A 12943-nucleotide genomic window follows, 5' to 3' on the forward strand; every position below is an offset into this window, starting at 1 on the left:
TGTACGCGTACGTATAGTGGCTAGTGTGCAAGATAGAAAATACGGCCACGTATGTGTACATATGGGCGGGGTCCCGAACGCCTACTCGCGCATACGTACGGCCAGGGCTCGTGTACATGGCTGGGTCGGAACGGAGAAACATCGTCATCGTCGTGTTCCTGGGGAGCCAACTGGCTGGGTCGGAATGGAATGCGTCGTCATGTTCATCGGGAGGGCTTAGACGGAACGAGGCCTGGCGTACCGCAAAACGGAGGAAACGCCCTTGTGTTCGACCGGCCACATTCGAAACGGGATCATGTTCATCGGGAGGGGTTTGGCATACCGTAAAACAGAGGAAACGGACCTCCTATGGTCGAAATGGGGGTCCTATTGATCGGGAGGGGTGTGTCGTACCGCAAAACGGACAAAACGGACTTGTGTTGGAGCGCTATGGTCGAAACGGGGGTCCTGTTCATCGGGAGGGGTGTGGAGTACCGCAAAACAGGACTCCACACGATACTGTTCATCTGCACCGTCTACCTCCTCCAGTCTCCACGGGCTACCGTGGACCTCCTCCAGCCTCCACGGGCTCCTGTTCATCCAGCCTCCACTGCGCGCTACTCCACTGGCTACTATTCAACCACCCCTCCACGAGCACCCCTCCACCGTCTACTATTCATCCAGCCCTTCACGGGGTCGTCCTGCTCATCCAGCCCTCCACGGGGTCCTGTCCATCCAGCCCCAACCGGCTCGATCGATCGAGGTCCTGTTCATCCAGAGGCAATGCCACGGGGTCCTGCTCATCCACCCCCACCGGTCACTGTTCATCCACCCCCCTCCCCCCCCCGCAACGCTCACTGTTCATTTAGAGAGGCAGCATCGATCGGCTTCAGTTAGAAGTAGTAGTGAAGGAATCGCTCGATCGGGTTCAGTTAACAGCCATCGATCGATCGCTCGGGTTCAGTAACGCGTAGCCTGCAGTGTAATCGCTCGGGTTCAGTTAGAGCCCAACGCCTCGCTCGGGTTCAGTTAGAGCCAACACCTCGCACACACGCGCGTACGTGTACGAGAGAAACGCGCATCGCTCGGCCCCCGATCACCCACCGTAACCGGGAACTCCCCGAAATTTTCCTCGCCCTCGCTTCTACCATGGTTTTTTCCGTCATGGACGGCCCAAAGAATGTCATGCAGCTGCGTCTCCGGCCCGCCCAGGACAAAAAGCCCATTTTCTATCATGATTTTTTGTCATATAAGTAGGATCCCACCACATCTATGATGATACCGGGTTTTGTCACAATTATCATCATAGAAGTGTCATAAGTATGACAGAAAAAATTTCGTTCGGCCCAAAATGTCACGGATGTGTCTTTTTTTGTAGTGATAAGTGTTCTCCCTGAGTATGCACCGTTGCGACAGTTCATCGTGCCGAGTCACCACGTGATGATCGGGTGTGATAAGCTCTACATTCACATACAACGGGTGCAAGACAGTTTTGCACATGCGGAATCGGGTTAAACTTGACGAGCCTAGAATGTACAGACATGGCCTCGGAACACTAGAGACCAAAAGGTTGAATGTGAATCTTATAGTAGATATGATCAACATAGAGATGTTCACCATTGAAGACTACTCCATCTCACATGATGATCGGACATCGTTTAGTTGATATGGATCACGTGGTCATTTAGATGACTCGAGGGATGTCTATCTAAGTGGGAGTTCTTAAGTAATATGATTAATTCAACTTAATTTATCATGAACTTAGTTCTGATAGTTTTTGCGTATCTATGTTGTAGACCAATGGCCCGTGCTTCTGTTCCCTTGAATTTTAATGCGTTCCTAGAGAAATCTAAGTTGGGAGATGATGGTAGCAACTACATGGACTGGGTATGTAACTTGAGGATTATCCTCATTACTGCACAGAAGAATTATGTCCTTGATGCACCGCTAGGTGAAAGACCTGCTGCAGGAGCAGATGCTGACGTTATGAATGTCTGGCAAGCTTGATCTGATGACTACTCTATAGTTCAGCGTGCCATGCTTTACGGCTAGAATCGGGACTTCAAAGATGTTTTGAACGTCATGGACCATATGAGATGTTCCAGGAGTTGAAGTTAATATCTCAAGCAAATGCCCGAGTTGAGAGAATGAAGTCTCCAACAAGTTCTATAGCTGTAAGATGGAGGAGAACAGGTCTATCAGTAAACACATACTCAGAATGCCTGGGTACCATAACCACTTGACTCAGCTGGGAGTTAATCTCCGGATGACAGTGCTATTGACAGAGTTCTTCAATCACTGTCACCAAGCTATAAAGGCTTCGTGATGAACTATAATATGCAAGGGATGGATAAGATGATTCCCGAGCTCTTCGCTATGCTCAAAGCTGTGGAGGTAGAAATCAAGAAGGAGCATCGAGTGTTGACGGTTAACAAGACCACTAGTTTCAAGAAAAAGGGCAAGGGAAAGAAGGGGAACTTCAAAAAGAATGGCAAGCAAGTTGCCACTCCCGGGAAGAAGCCCAAATCTGGAGCCAAGCCTGAAACTGAGTGCTTCTACAGCAAATGGACTGGTCATTGGAAGAAGAACTGCCCCAAGTATTTGGCAGATAAAAAGGATGGCAAAGTGAACAAAGTTATATTTGATATACATGTTATTGATGTGTACCTTACAATGCTCGTAGTAGTACCTGGGTATTTGATACCGGTTCAGTTGCTCATATTTGTAACTCGAAACAGGAACCACGGATTAAACGAAGATTGGCTAAGGACGAGGTGACGATGCGCGTCGGGAATGGTTCCAAGGTCGATGTGATCGCCGTCGGCATGCTACCTCTACATCTACCTACGGGATTAGTATTAGACCTAAATAATTGTTATTTGGTGCCAGCGTTGAGCATGAATGTTATATCTGGATCTTGTTTGATGTGAGACGGTTATTTAATTCAGAGAATAATGGTTGTTCTATTTATATGAGTAATATATTTTATGGTCATGCACCCTTGAAGAGTGGTCTATTTTTGTTGAATCTCGATCGTGGTGCTACACATATTCATAATATTGATGCCAAAAGATGCAAAGTTGATAATGATAGTGCACCATATTTTTCGCACTGTCGTTTAGGTCATATTGGTGTAAAGCGCATGAAGAAATTCCATGCAGATGGACTTTTGGAATCACTTGCTTATGAATCATTTGATGCTTGTGAACCATGCCTCATGGGCAAGATGACTAAGACTCCATTCTCCGGAACAATGGAGTGAGCTACCAACTTATTGGAAATAATACATACCGATGTATGCGGTCCGATGAGTGTTGAGGCTTGTGGCGGGTATCGTTATTTTCTAACCATCAAATAATTTCAAAGTGAAGTAGAGAATCGTCGTAACAAAAAAAATAAAGTTTCTATGATCTGATCGTGGAGGCGAATATTTGAGTTACGAGTTTGGCCTTCATTTGAAACAATGTGGAATAGTTTCACAACTCACGCCACTTGGAACACCACAGCATAATGGTGTGTTGGAAAATCGTAACCATACTGATTAGATATGTTTCGATCTATGATGTCTCTTACCGATTTACCACTATCATTTTGGGTTTATGCATTAGAGACAGTTGCATTCACGTTAAACAGGGCACCATCTAAATCCATTGAGACGACACCGTATGAACTGTGGTTTGGCAAGAAACCTAAGTTGTCGTTTCTTAAAGTTTGGGGTTCTGATGCTTATGTGAAAAAGTTTCAACCTGACAAGCTCGAACCCAAATCGGAGAAGTGCGTCTTCATAGGATACCCAAAGGAAACTATTGGTTACACCTTCTATCACAGATCCGAAGGCAAGATCTTTGTTGCTAAAAATTGGATCCTTTCTAGAGAAGGAGTTTCTCTCGAAAGAAGTGAGTGGGAGGAAAGTAGAACTTGATGAGTTAATTGTACCTTCTCTCAAATTGGAAAGTAGCTCATCACAGAAAACCGTTCCCGTGATGCCTACACCAACTAGTGAGGAAGCTAATGATAATGATCATGAAACTTCAGATCAAGTAACTGCCAAACCTTGTAGGTCAACCAGAGTATGTTCCATGCCAGAGTGGTACGATAATCCTGTTCTGGAAGTCATGTTAATAGACCATGATGAACCTACGAGCTAGGAGGAAGCAATGAGATGCCCAGATTCCACGAAATGGCTTGAGGCCAAGAAATCTAAGATGGAATCCATGTATGAGAACAAAGTATGGACTTTGGTTGACTTGCCCGATAATCAACAAGACATAGAGAATAAATGGATCTTCAAGAAGAAGACTGACACTAATGGTAATGTTACCATCTACAAAGCTCGACTTGTCACGAAAGGTTTTTGACAAGTTCAAGGGGTTGACTACGATGAGACTTTCTCACCCGTAGCGATGCTCAAGTCTGTCTGAATCATGTTAGCAATTGCCGCATTTTATGATTATGAAATCTGGCAAATGGATGTCAAAACTGCATTCCATAATGGATTTCTTAAAGAAGACTTGTATATGATGCAACCAGAAGGTTTTGTTGATCCTAACGGTGCTAACAAAGTGTGCAAGGTCCAGCGATCCATATATGGACTGGTGCAAGCATCTCGGAGTTGGAATATATGATTTGATGAAGTGATCAAAGCATATGATTTTATACAGACTTTTGGAGAAGCCTGTATTTACAGTGGGAGCTCTGTAGCATTTCTAATATTATATGTGCATGACATATTGTTGATTGGAAATGATATAGAATTTCTAGATAGCATAAAAGGATACTTGAATAAGAGTTTTTCAATGAAAGACCTCGGAGAAGCTGCTTGATACGTCTCCAACATATCTATAATTTTTTACTGTTCCATGTTGTTATATTATCATTCTTGGATGTTTTACAATCATTTTATATCATTTTTTGGTACTAACCTATTGATAGTGCCTAGTGCCAGTTGCTGTTTTCTGCATTTTTTTACATGGCAGGAAATCAATATCAAACGGAGTTTAAACGCAACAAAACTCTTGGAGAATTTTTTTGGGGGGCAGAAGCAATCCAGTGGGCGAAGAAAGCATTTGGGTGTGGCTCGAGGTGAGCAGCACCAACCAGGGTGCGCCAGGAGGCCCAGACGCGCCCTGGTGGGTTGTGCCCACCTTGGGTGCCCCCTAAACTGCCTCTTTGCTCTATAAATACCCCCAATATTCCAGAAACCCTAGGGGAGTCGACGAAAATCAATTCCAGCCGCCGCATAGTCCAGAACCACCAGATCCAATCTAGACACCGTCATGGAGGGGTTCACCACTTCCATTGGTGCCTCTCTGATGATGCGTGAGTAATTCTTTCTAGACCTACGGGTCCGTAGTTAGTAGCTAGATGGCTTCCTCTCTCTCTCTCTCTCTCTCTCTCTCTCTCTCTCTTGATTATCAATACAACGGTCTCTTGGAGATCCATATGATGTAAGTCTTTTTGCGGTGTGTTTGTCGGGATCCAATGAACTTTGTATTTATGATCAGATCTTTGTTTTTATCCATGAAAGTTATTTGAGTCTTCTTTGATCTCTTATATGCATGATTGCTCATAGCCTCGTACTTCTTCTCCGATATTTGGGTCTAGTTTGGCCAACTTGATCTATTTATCTTGCAATGGGAAGAGGTGTTGTGTAGTGGCCCCCTGAACTGCCTCTTTGCTCTATAAATACCCCAATATTCCAGAAACCCTAGGGGAGTCAACAAAAATCAATTCCAGCCACCGCAGAGTCCAGAACTCTGGAAGATTAACTCCCACTTGATTCAAGCGATTGAAGTACCCAGACAATCTGAGCACATGCTCACTAGTTGAGTGATTCTCCTCCATCTTTTAGCCATAGAACTTGTTGGAGACTTCATATCTCTCAACTCGGGTATTTTCTTAAAATATTAACTTCAACTCCTGGAACATCTCATATGGTCCATGACATTCAAAACGTCTTTGAAGTCCCGATTCTAAGCCGTTAAGCATGGTGCACTAAACTATCAAGTAGTCATCATATTGAGCTAGCCAAACGTTCATAACGTCTGCATCTGCTCCTGCAATAGGTCTATCACCTAGTGGTGCATTAAGGACATAATTCTTCTGTGCATCAATGAGGATAAACCTTAGATCATGGATCCAATCCGCATCATTGCTACTAACATTTTTCAACACAATTTTCTCTAGGAACATATCAAAATAAACATATGAAAGCAACAACGCGAGCTATTGATCTACAACATAATTTGCAAAATACTACCAGGACTAGGTTCATGATAAATTTAAGTTCAATTAATCATATTACTTAAGAACTCCCACTTAGACAGACATCTCTCGAGTCATCTAAGTGATCACGTGATCCAAATCAACTAAACCATAACCGATCATCACGTGAGATGGAGTAGTTTTCAATGGTGAGCATCACTATGTTGATCATATCTACTATATGATTCACGTTCGACCTTTCGCTCTCCGTGTTCCGAGGCCATATCTGCATATGCTAGGCTCTTCAAGTTTAACCTGAGTATTCCGCGTGTGCAAAACTGGCTTGCACCCGTTGTAGATGGACGTAGAGCTTATCACACCCGATCATCACGTGGTGTATGGGCACGACGAACTTTGGCAATGGTGCATACTCAGGGAGAACACTTCTTGATAATTAGTGAGACATCATGTTAAAATGCTACCGTCAATCAAAGCAAGATAAGATGCATAAAAGATAAACATCACATGCAATCAATATAAGTGATATGATATGGCCATCATCATCTTGTGCTTGTGATCTCCATCTCCGAAGCATCGTCATGATCACCATCATCGGCGGCGCGACACCTTGATCTCCATCGTAGCATCCTTCCAGTTGCCGATAACTTCGGTTACAAAACATGATCATCTCATACAATAAAATATAGCATCACGTCTTGACCATATCACATCACAACATGCCCTGCAAAAACAAGTTAGACGTTCTCTACTTTGTTGTTGCAAGTTTTACGTGGCTGCTACAGGCTTAGCAAGAACTGTTCTTACCTACGCATCAAAACCACAAGGATAGTTCGTCAAGTTAGTGTTGTTTTAACCTTCGCAAGGACCGGGCGTAGCCACACTCGGTTCAACTAAAGTTGGAGAAACTGACACCCGCCAGCCACCTGTGTGCAAAGCACGTCGGTAGAACCAGTCTCGCGTAAGCGTACGCGTAATGTCGGTCGGGGCCGCTTCATCCAAAAATACCGCCGAACCAAAGTATGACATGCTGGTAAGCAGTATGACTTGTATCGCCCACAACTCACTTGTGTTCTACTCGTGCATATAACATCAACGCATAAAACCTAGGCTCTGATGCCACTGTTGGGGAACGTAGTAATTTCAAAAAAATTCATACGCACACGCAAGATCATGGTGATGGCATAGCAACGAGAGGGGAGAGTGTTGTCCACGTACCCTCGTAGACCGTAAGTGGAAGCGTTATGACAACGCGGTTGATGTAGTCGTACGTCTTCACGATCCGACCGATCCAAGTACCGAACGTACGGCACCTCCGTGTTCAGCACACGTTCAGCTCGATGACGTTCCCCGGACTCCGATCCAGCAGGGTGTCAGAGATGAGTTCCGTCAGCATGACGGTGTGGTGACGATGATGATGTTCTACCGGCGCAGGGCTTCGCCTAAACTCCACGACGATATGACCGAGGTGGAATATGGTGGAGGGGGGCACCGCACACGGCTAAGGAAAGATCCGTAGATCAACTTGTGTGTCATGGGGTGCCCCCCTACCCCCATATATAAAGGAGCAAGGGGAGGAAGGCCGGCCAAGGAGGAGGAGGCGCGCCCAAGGGGGGCAATCCTACTCCAAGTAGGATTCCCCCCTCTTTCCATGTCCTACTAGGAGAAGGGAAGGACGGGGAGGAGAAGGAGAAGGAAGGAGAGGGAGGAGAAGAAGGAAAGGGGGGCCGGCCCCCTAGTCCAATTCGGTTTGGGCTAGGGGGGCAGCGCCCTACCTTCTCTCCTCCACCACTTGGCCCATGAGGCCCATTGCTTCTTCCTCGTATTCCCGTAACTCCCCGGTACCCCCGAAAATAGCCGAATCACTCGGAACCTTTCCGAAGTCCGAATATAGTCGTCCAATATATCGATCTTTACGTCTCGACCATTTCGAGACTCCTCGTCATGTCCCCGATCTCATCCGGGACTCCGAACTCCTTCGGTACATCAAAACTCATAAACTCATAATATAACTGTCATCGTAACGTTAAGCGTGCGGACCCTACGGGTTCGAGAACTATGTAGACATGACCTAGAACTGTTTCCGGTCAATAACCAATAGTGGAACGTGGATGTTCATATTGGCTCCTACATATTCTACGAAGATCTTTATCGGTCAAACCGCATAACAACATACGTTGTTCCCTTTGTCATCGGTATGTTACTTGCCCGAGATTCGATCGTCGGTATCCAATACCTAGTTCAATCTCGTTACCGGCAAGTCTCTTTACTCGTTCCGTAATACATCATCCCGTAACTAACTCATTAGTTACAATGCTTGCAAGGCTTAAGTGATGTGTATTACCGAGAGGGCCTAGAGATACCTCTCCGACAATCGGAGTGACAAAACCTAATCTCGAAATACGCCAACCCAACATGTACCTTTGGAGACACCTGTAGAGCACCTTTATAATCACCCAGTTACGTTGTGACGTTTGGTAGCACACAAAGTGTTCCTCCGGTAAAAGGGAGTTGCATAATCTCATAGTTGTAGGAACTTTGTATAAGTCATGAAGAAAGCAATAGCAACATATTAAACAATCAAGTGCTAGGCTAACGGAATGGGTCAAGTCAATCACATCATTCTCCTAATGATGTGATCCCGTTAATCAAATGACAACACATGTTTATGGTTAGGAAACATAACCATCTTTGATCAACGAGCTAGTCTAGTAGAGGCATACTAGTGACACTCTGTTTGTCTATATATTCACACATGTATTATGTTTCCGGTTAATACAATTCTAGCATGAATAATAAACATTTATCATGAAATAAGGAAATAAATAATAACTTTATTATTTCCTCTAGGGCATATTTCCTTCAGGATTGTCCCAGAATTTTGTTTCGATTTTCCGAACGCTTTCTGTCGCACAGTATTTTCATACTATGGATGCCAAGTCGGCGAAGCGTGTAATTTCACGGCGACTTATGGCATTGAGGATCCCGATGTCCGTGCAGTTATTGCAGAAGAATGAAATTGTATCCCCCTCGCGGCAGTTTTCTATCCTGTCCATAACCAGGAGGAATCTGGCCCAGTAATGGTGTACTGTTTCTCTAGGCTCTTGCCGAATTTGGGATAGCTCCCTTATATTTGGGTGGGCGGGTGGAGTTAAATCCGGAACCTCGCCCAATCTGAGACTTAGGGGACAAGAAATTCCCGAATTCGGAAACTTGGGTTCTTGGATGTTGTCCAATGAATCAGGCCCGCTGCCTGACTTTAGGTTCTGGGCTTGAGTAACGTCCTCCCCTCCGCGAGTATCCGACTTGGAGGGATCAGGAATCCGGACATATCTGGTCCTTAGGATGGGTGAAGATTCGCCGCATTGTTCCTCCACCACTTCGACGTGGTGGGTGACCTGGGGAGAGTCAATCTCTCTTGGATCGGGTTTAAGCCCAATCTGATCGTAGTCTGTAGCGACTCCCAGGGCGGCGATGCAATCCAAGAGCTCATTTAAGGAAGAGAGCTCCATTGGATCTAACTTCTCGGCGAGTTCCGAGTTGATGTGGAGATTGCCTTCGATGACCCGAGAAGTCATCGTCGGCGCGGCGGCCGAACATGCGGTCATTAGAAAACCGCCTAGCCGGAGAGTTTGGCCAATAGCAAAAGCTCCTTTAGCAACAGCACCGTCTTTAAAGACGGGGTGCGGCATCCTTCCTGACGGTGACGACACAGAGGAACTCTCAATGAAAGCACCAATGTCGTTGTCAAAACTGGCGGATCTCGGGTAGGGGGTCCCGAACTGTGCGTCTAGGCGGATGGTAACAGGAGACAAGGGACACGATGTTTTTACCTAGGTTCGGGCCCTCTCGATGGAGGTAAAACCCTACTCCTGCTTGATTAATATTGATGATATGGGTAGTACAAGAGTTGATCTACCACGAGATCAGAGAGGCTAAACCCTAGAAGCTTGCCTATGGTATGATTGTTGTTCATCCTACGGACTAAAACTCTCCGGTTTATATAGACATCGGAGAGGGCTAGGGTTACACAGAGTCGGTTACAATGGGAGGAGATCTACATATCATATCAGTAAGCTTGCCTTCCACGCCAAGGAAGGTCCTATCCGGACACGGGACAAAGTCTTCAATCTTGTATCTTCATAGTCCGGGAGTCTGGCCAAAGGTCATAGTCCGGCCATCCGGGCACCCCCTAATCCAGGACTCCCTCAACGGACATGAGGACATCATGATCATTCTTAGAACAACAACATATATATTGTCATATGATTTCTTATGCTAAAGTAACAATCGATTCACAATGTAAAGTATGAATCAGAAATTTCATTGAAAACTAACAAACTATGATCTCAGTCATTGAAGCAATTGCAATTTATCATAACATCGGAAAGAGTCAATATAAGAGCTTTTCAGCAAGTCCACATACTCAACTATCATTTAGTCTTTCACAATTGCTAATACTCACGCGATACTTATGGATATGAAGTTTCAATCAGACACACAGAAATATAGGGGTTCATAATTTCACCTCCCAACCTTTTACCTCAAGGGTAATGTCAACAATAATACTTTATGAAAACCTACATCTAAGTGGATATATATATATATCAGGATCTTCCAACACATAGTGCTTGCCAAAGGATAAAGTGTAAAAGGGAAAGGTGAAGATCACCATGACTCTTGTATGAAGGTAGAATATAAAAATAAAAGATAGGCCCTTCACAGAGGGAAGCAGAGGTTGTCATGCGCTTTTATGGTTGGATGCACAAAATCTTAATGCAAAATAACGTCACTTTATATTGCCACTTGCGATAAGGACCTTTATTATGCAATCCGTCGCTTTTATTTCTTCCATATCACAAGCTCATATAAAGCTTATTTTCTTCACACTAATAGATCACACATATTTAGAGAGCAATTTTTATTGCTTGCACCGATGACAACTTACTTGAAGGATCTTACTCAATCCATAGGTAGGTATGGTGGACTCTCATGGCAAAACTGGGTTTAGGGATGTTTGGAAGCACAAGTAGTATCTCTACTTGGTGCAAAGAATTTGGCTAGCATGAGGGGTAAAGTCAAGCTCAACATGTTGTATGATCCTTGACAATATAACTTATTCAGATATAAGAAAACATAACCCATTATGTTGTCTTCCTTGTCCAATATCAACTTTTTAGCATGTCATATTTTAATGAGTGCTCACAATCATAAAAGATGTCCAAGATAGTATATTTATATGTGAAAACCTCTCTTTCTTTATTACTTCCTATTAATTGCAACGATGACCAAAACTATGTTTGTCAACTCTCAACAACTTTTACTCATCATACTTTTTATATGTGAAGTCATTACTCTCCATAAGATCAATGTGATCTTTTTATTTATTTTTATTTTTTTTCTTTTATTCCTTCAAGATCAAAGCAAAATAGCAAAGCCCTCGACTCAAAATTAATCATATTATATATAACTCACGGACTCGATTACATAGGTAGAGATCAAAACAAAACTCAAAGATAGATCAAACTAAAAGTTTATTCTACTAGATCAAGATATAACCAAAAGGATCGAACTAAGAAAAATGGTAAAGATAGAAGTGTGATGGTGATATGATACCGGGGCACCTTCCCATGCTTGGCAGTTGCCAAGGGGAGTGCTCATACCCATGTATTTATGTCTCTTTCTTCGGAGGTGGTGATGATGGAGTTGTTGATGATGTAAGCGTGTAATCAATCTTCCAAGGCATAGGCTCACCATCATAAAAGGATGATCGAGTCTCCCGGATCCTCAAATCTGCAGCCAAACTCATCCTCTTGAATCTATATTCATACTCACAGTTTTGGTTTTGCAGGTCATAGATCTGGGCTTGGAGATCCGCGATTTTTTTGTGAAGCTTGAAGATGGTATCCCCGATGTTCTTGGCATCCAGCTTGTGGTTGTTGGTGAAGTCCGCAATCATCATGTCGTTGGTGTTGAGTCCGCGTTCCACCATCCCTTGGCACTTGAAAACTTGTTGCTCCATTGCTTCGAGTCTTGCTCCACGCTTCCGGTCCTCCTCGGCCCCTCAACATCGTGGATGTGCAGCACCCCCTCATGCATCTCAATGGTTTGAGGGTGTTGCAGCACCTCCGCGAGGTAAGGGTTGATGACCTTCTAGAAAAACTTGTCCTTGGGGGCACTTGGAGACGTCATGGTGATCTAGATCTATCAGAAAAATAGCTCGAAACAAAAGCAGAGGATTTTGTCGTGGTACGGTGGTCAAAACCTTCGAGAGATTATATAATGAATTTTTACCAACCAAAAGAAGTATCATGCAAGAAAACAGACTCCGGACAGCACACAAGGTGGCCACGAGGCAGGGGCGCGCCCTCCACCCTCGTGGACGCCTCGTGTCTCTTTCGGACTACTTTTAATTTTCCTAATTTTTTAAATATTCCAAAACAGAGAAAAATTGCTATTTGAGCAGTTTTGGAGTCGGTTTACTTACCGTACCACATACCTATTCCTTTTCGGAGTCTGAAACATTCTGGAAAGTGTCCCTTATGTACTCCTCCGGGGTTACGGTGTCAATAACATTGGTTTCAACATTTATGGGATTACCTGAGATATAATGTTTGATTCTTTGACCGTTCACCACCTTCGGATTTGTGCCTTCGGCGTTGTTGCTTTTGATGGCACCGGAATGATAGACCTCCTTGATAACGTAAGGACCTTCCCATTAAGAGAGAAGTTTTCTTGCAAA

Source organism: Triticum aestivum, chromosome 6B, assembly GCF_018294505.1.
Source record: "Triticum aestivum cultivar Chinese Spring chromosome 6B, IWGSC CS RefSeq v2.1, whole genome shotgun sequence".
Classification (NCBI taxonomy): Eukaryota; Viridiplantae; Streptophyta; class Magnoliopsida; order Poales; family Poaceae; genus Triticum; species Triticum aestivum.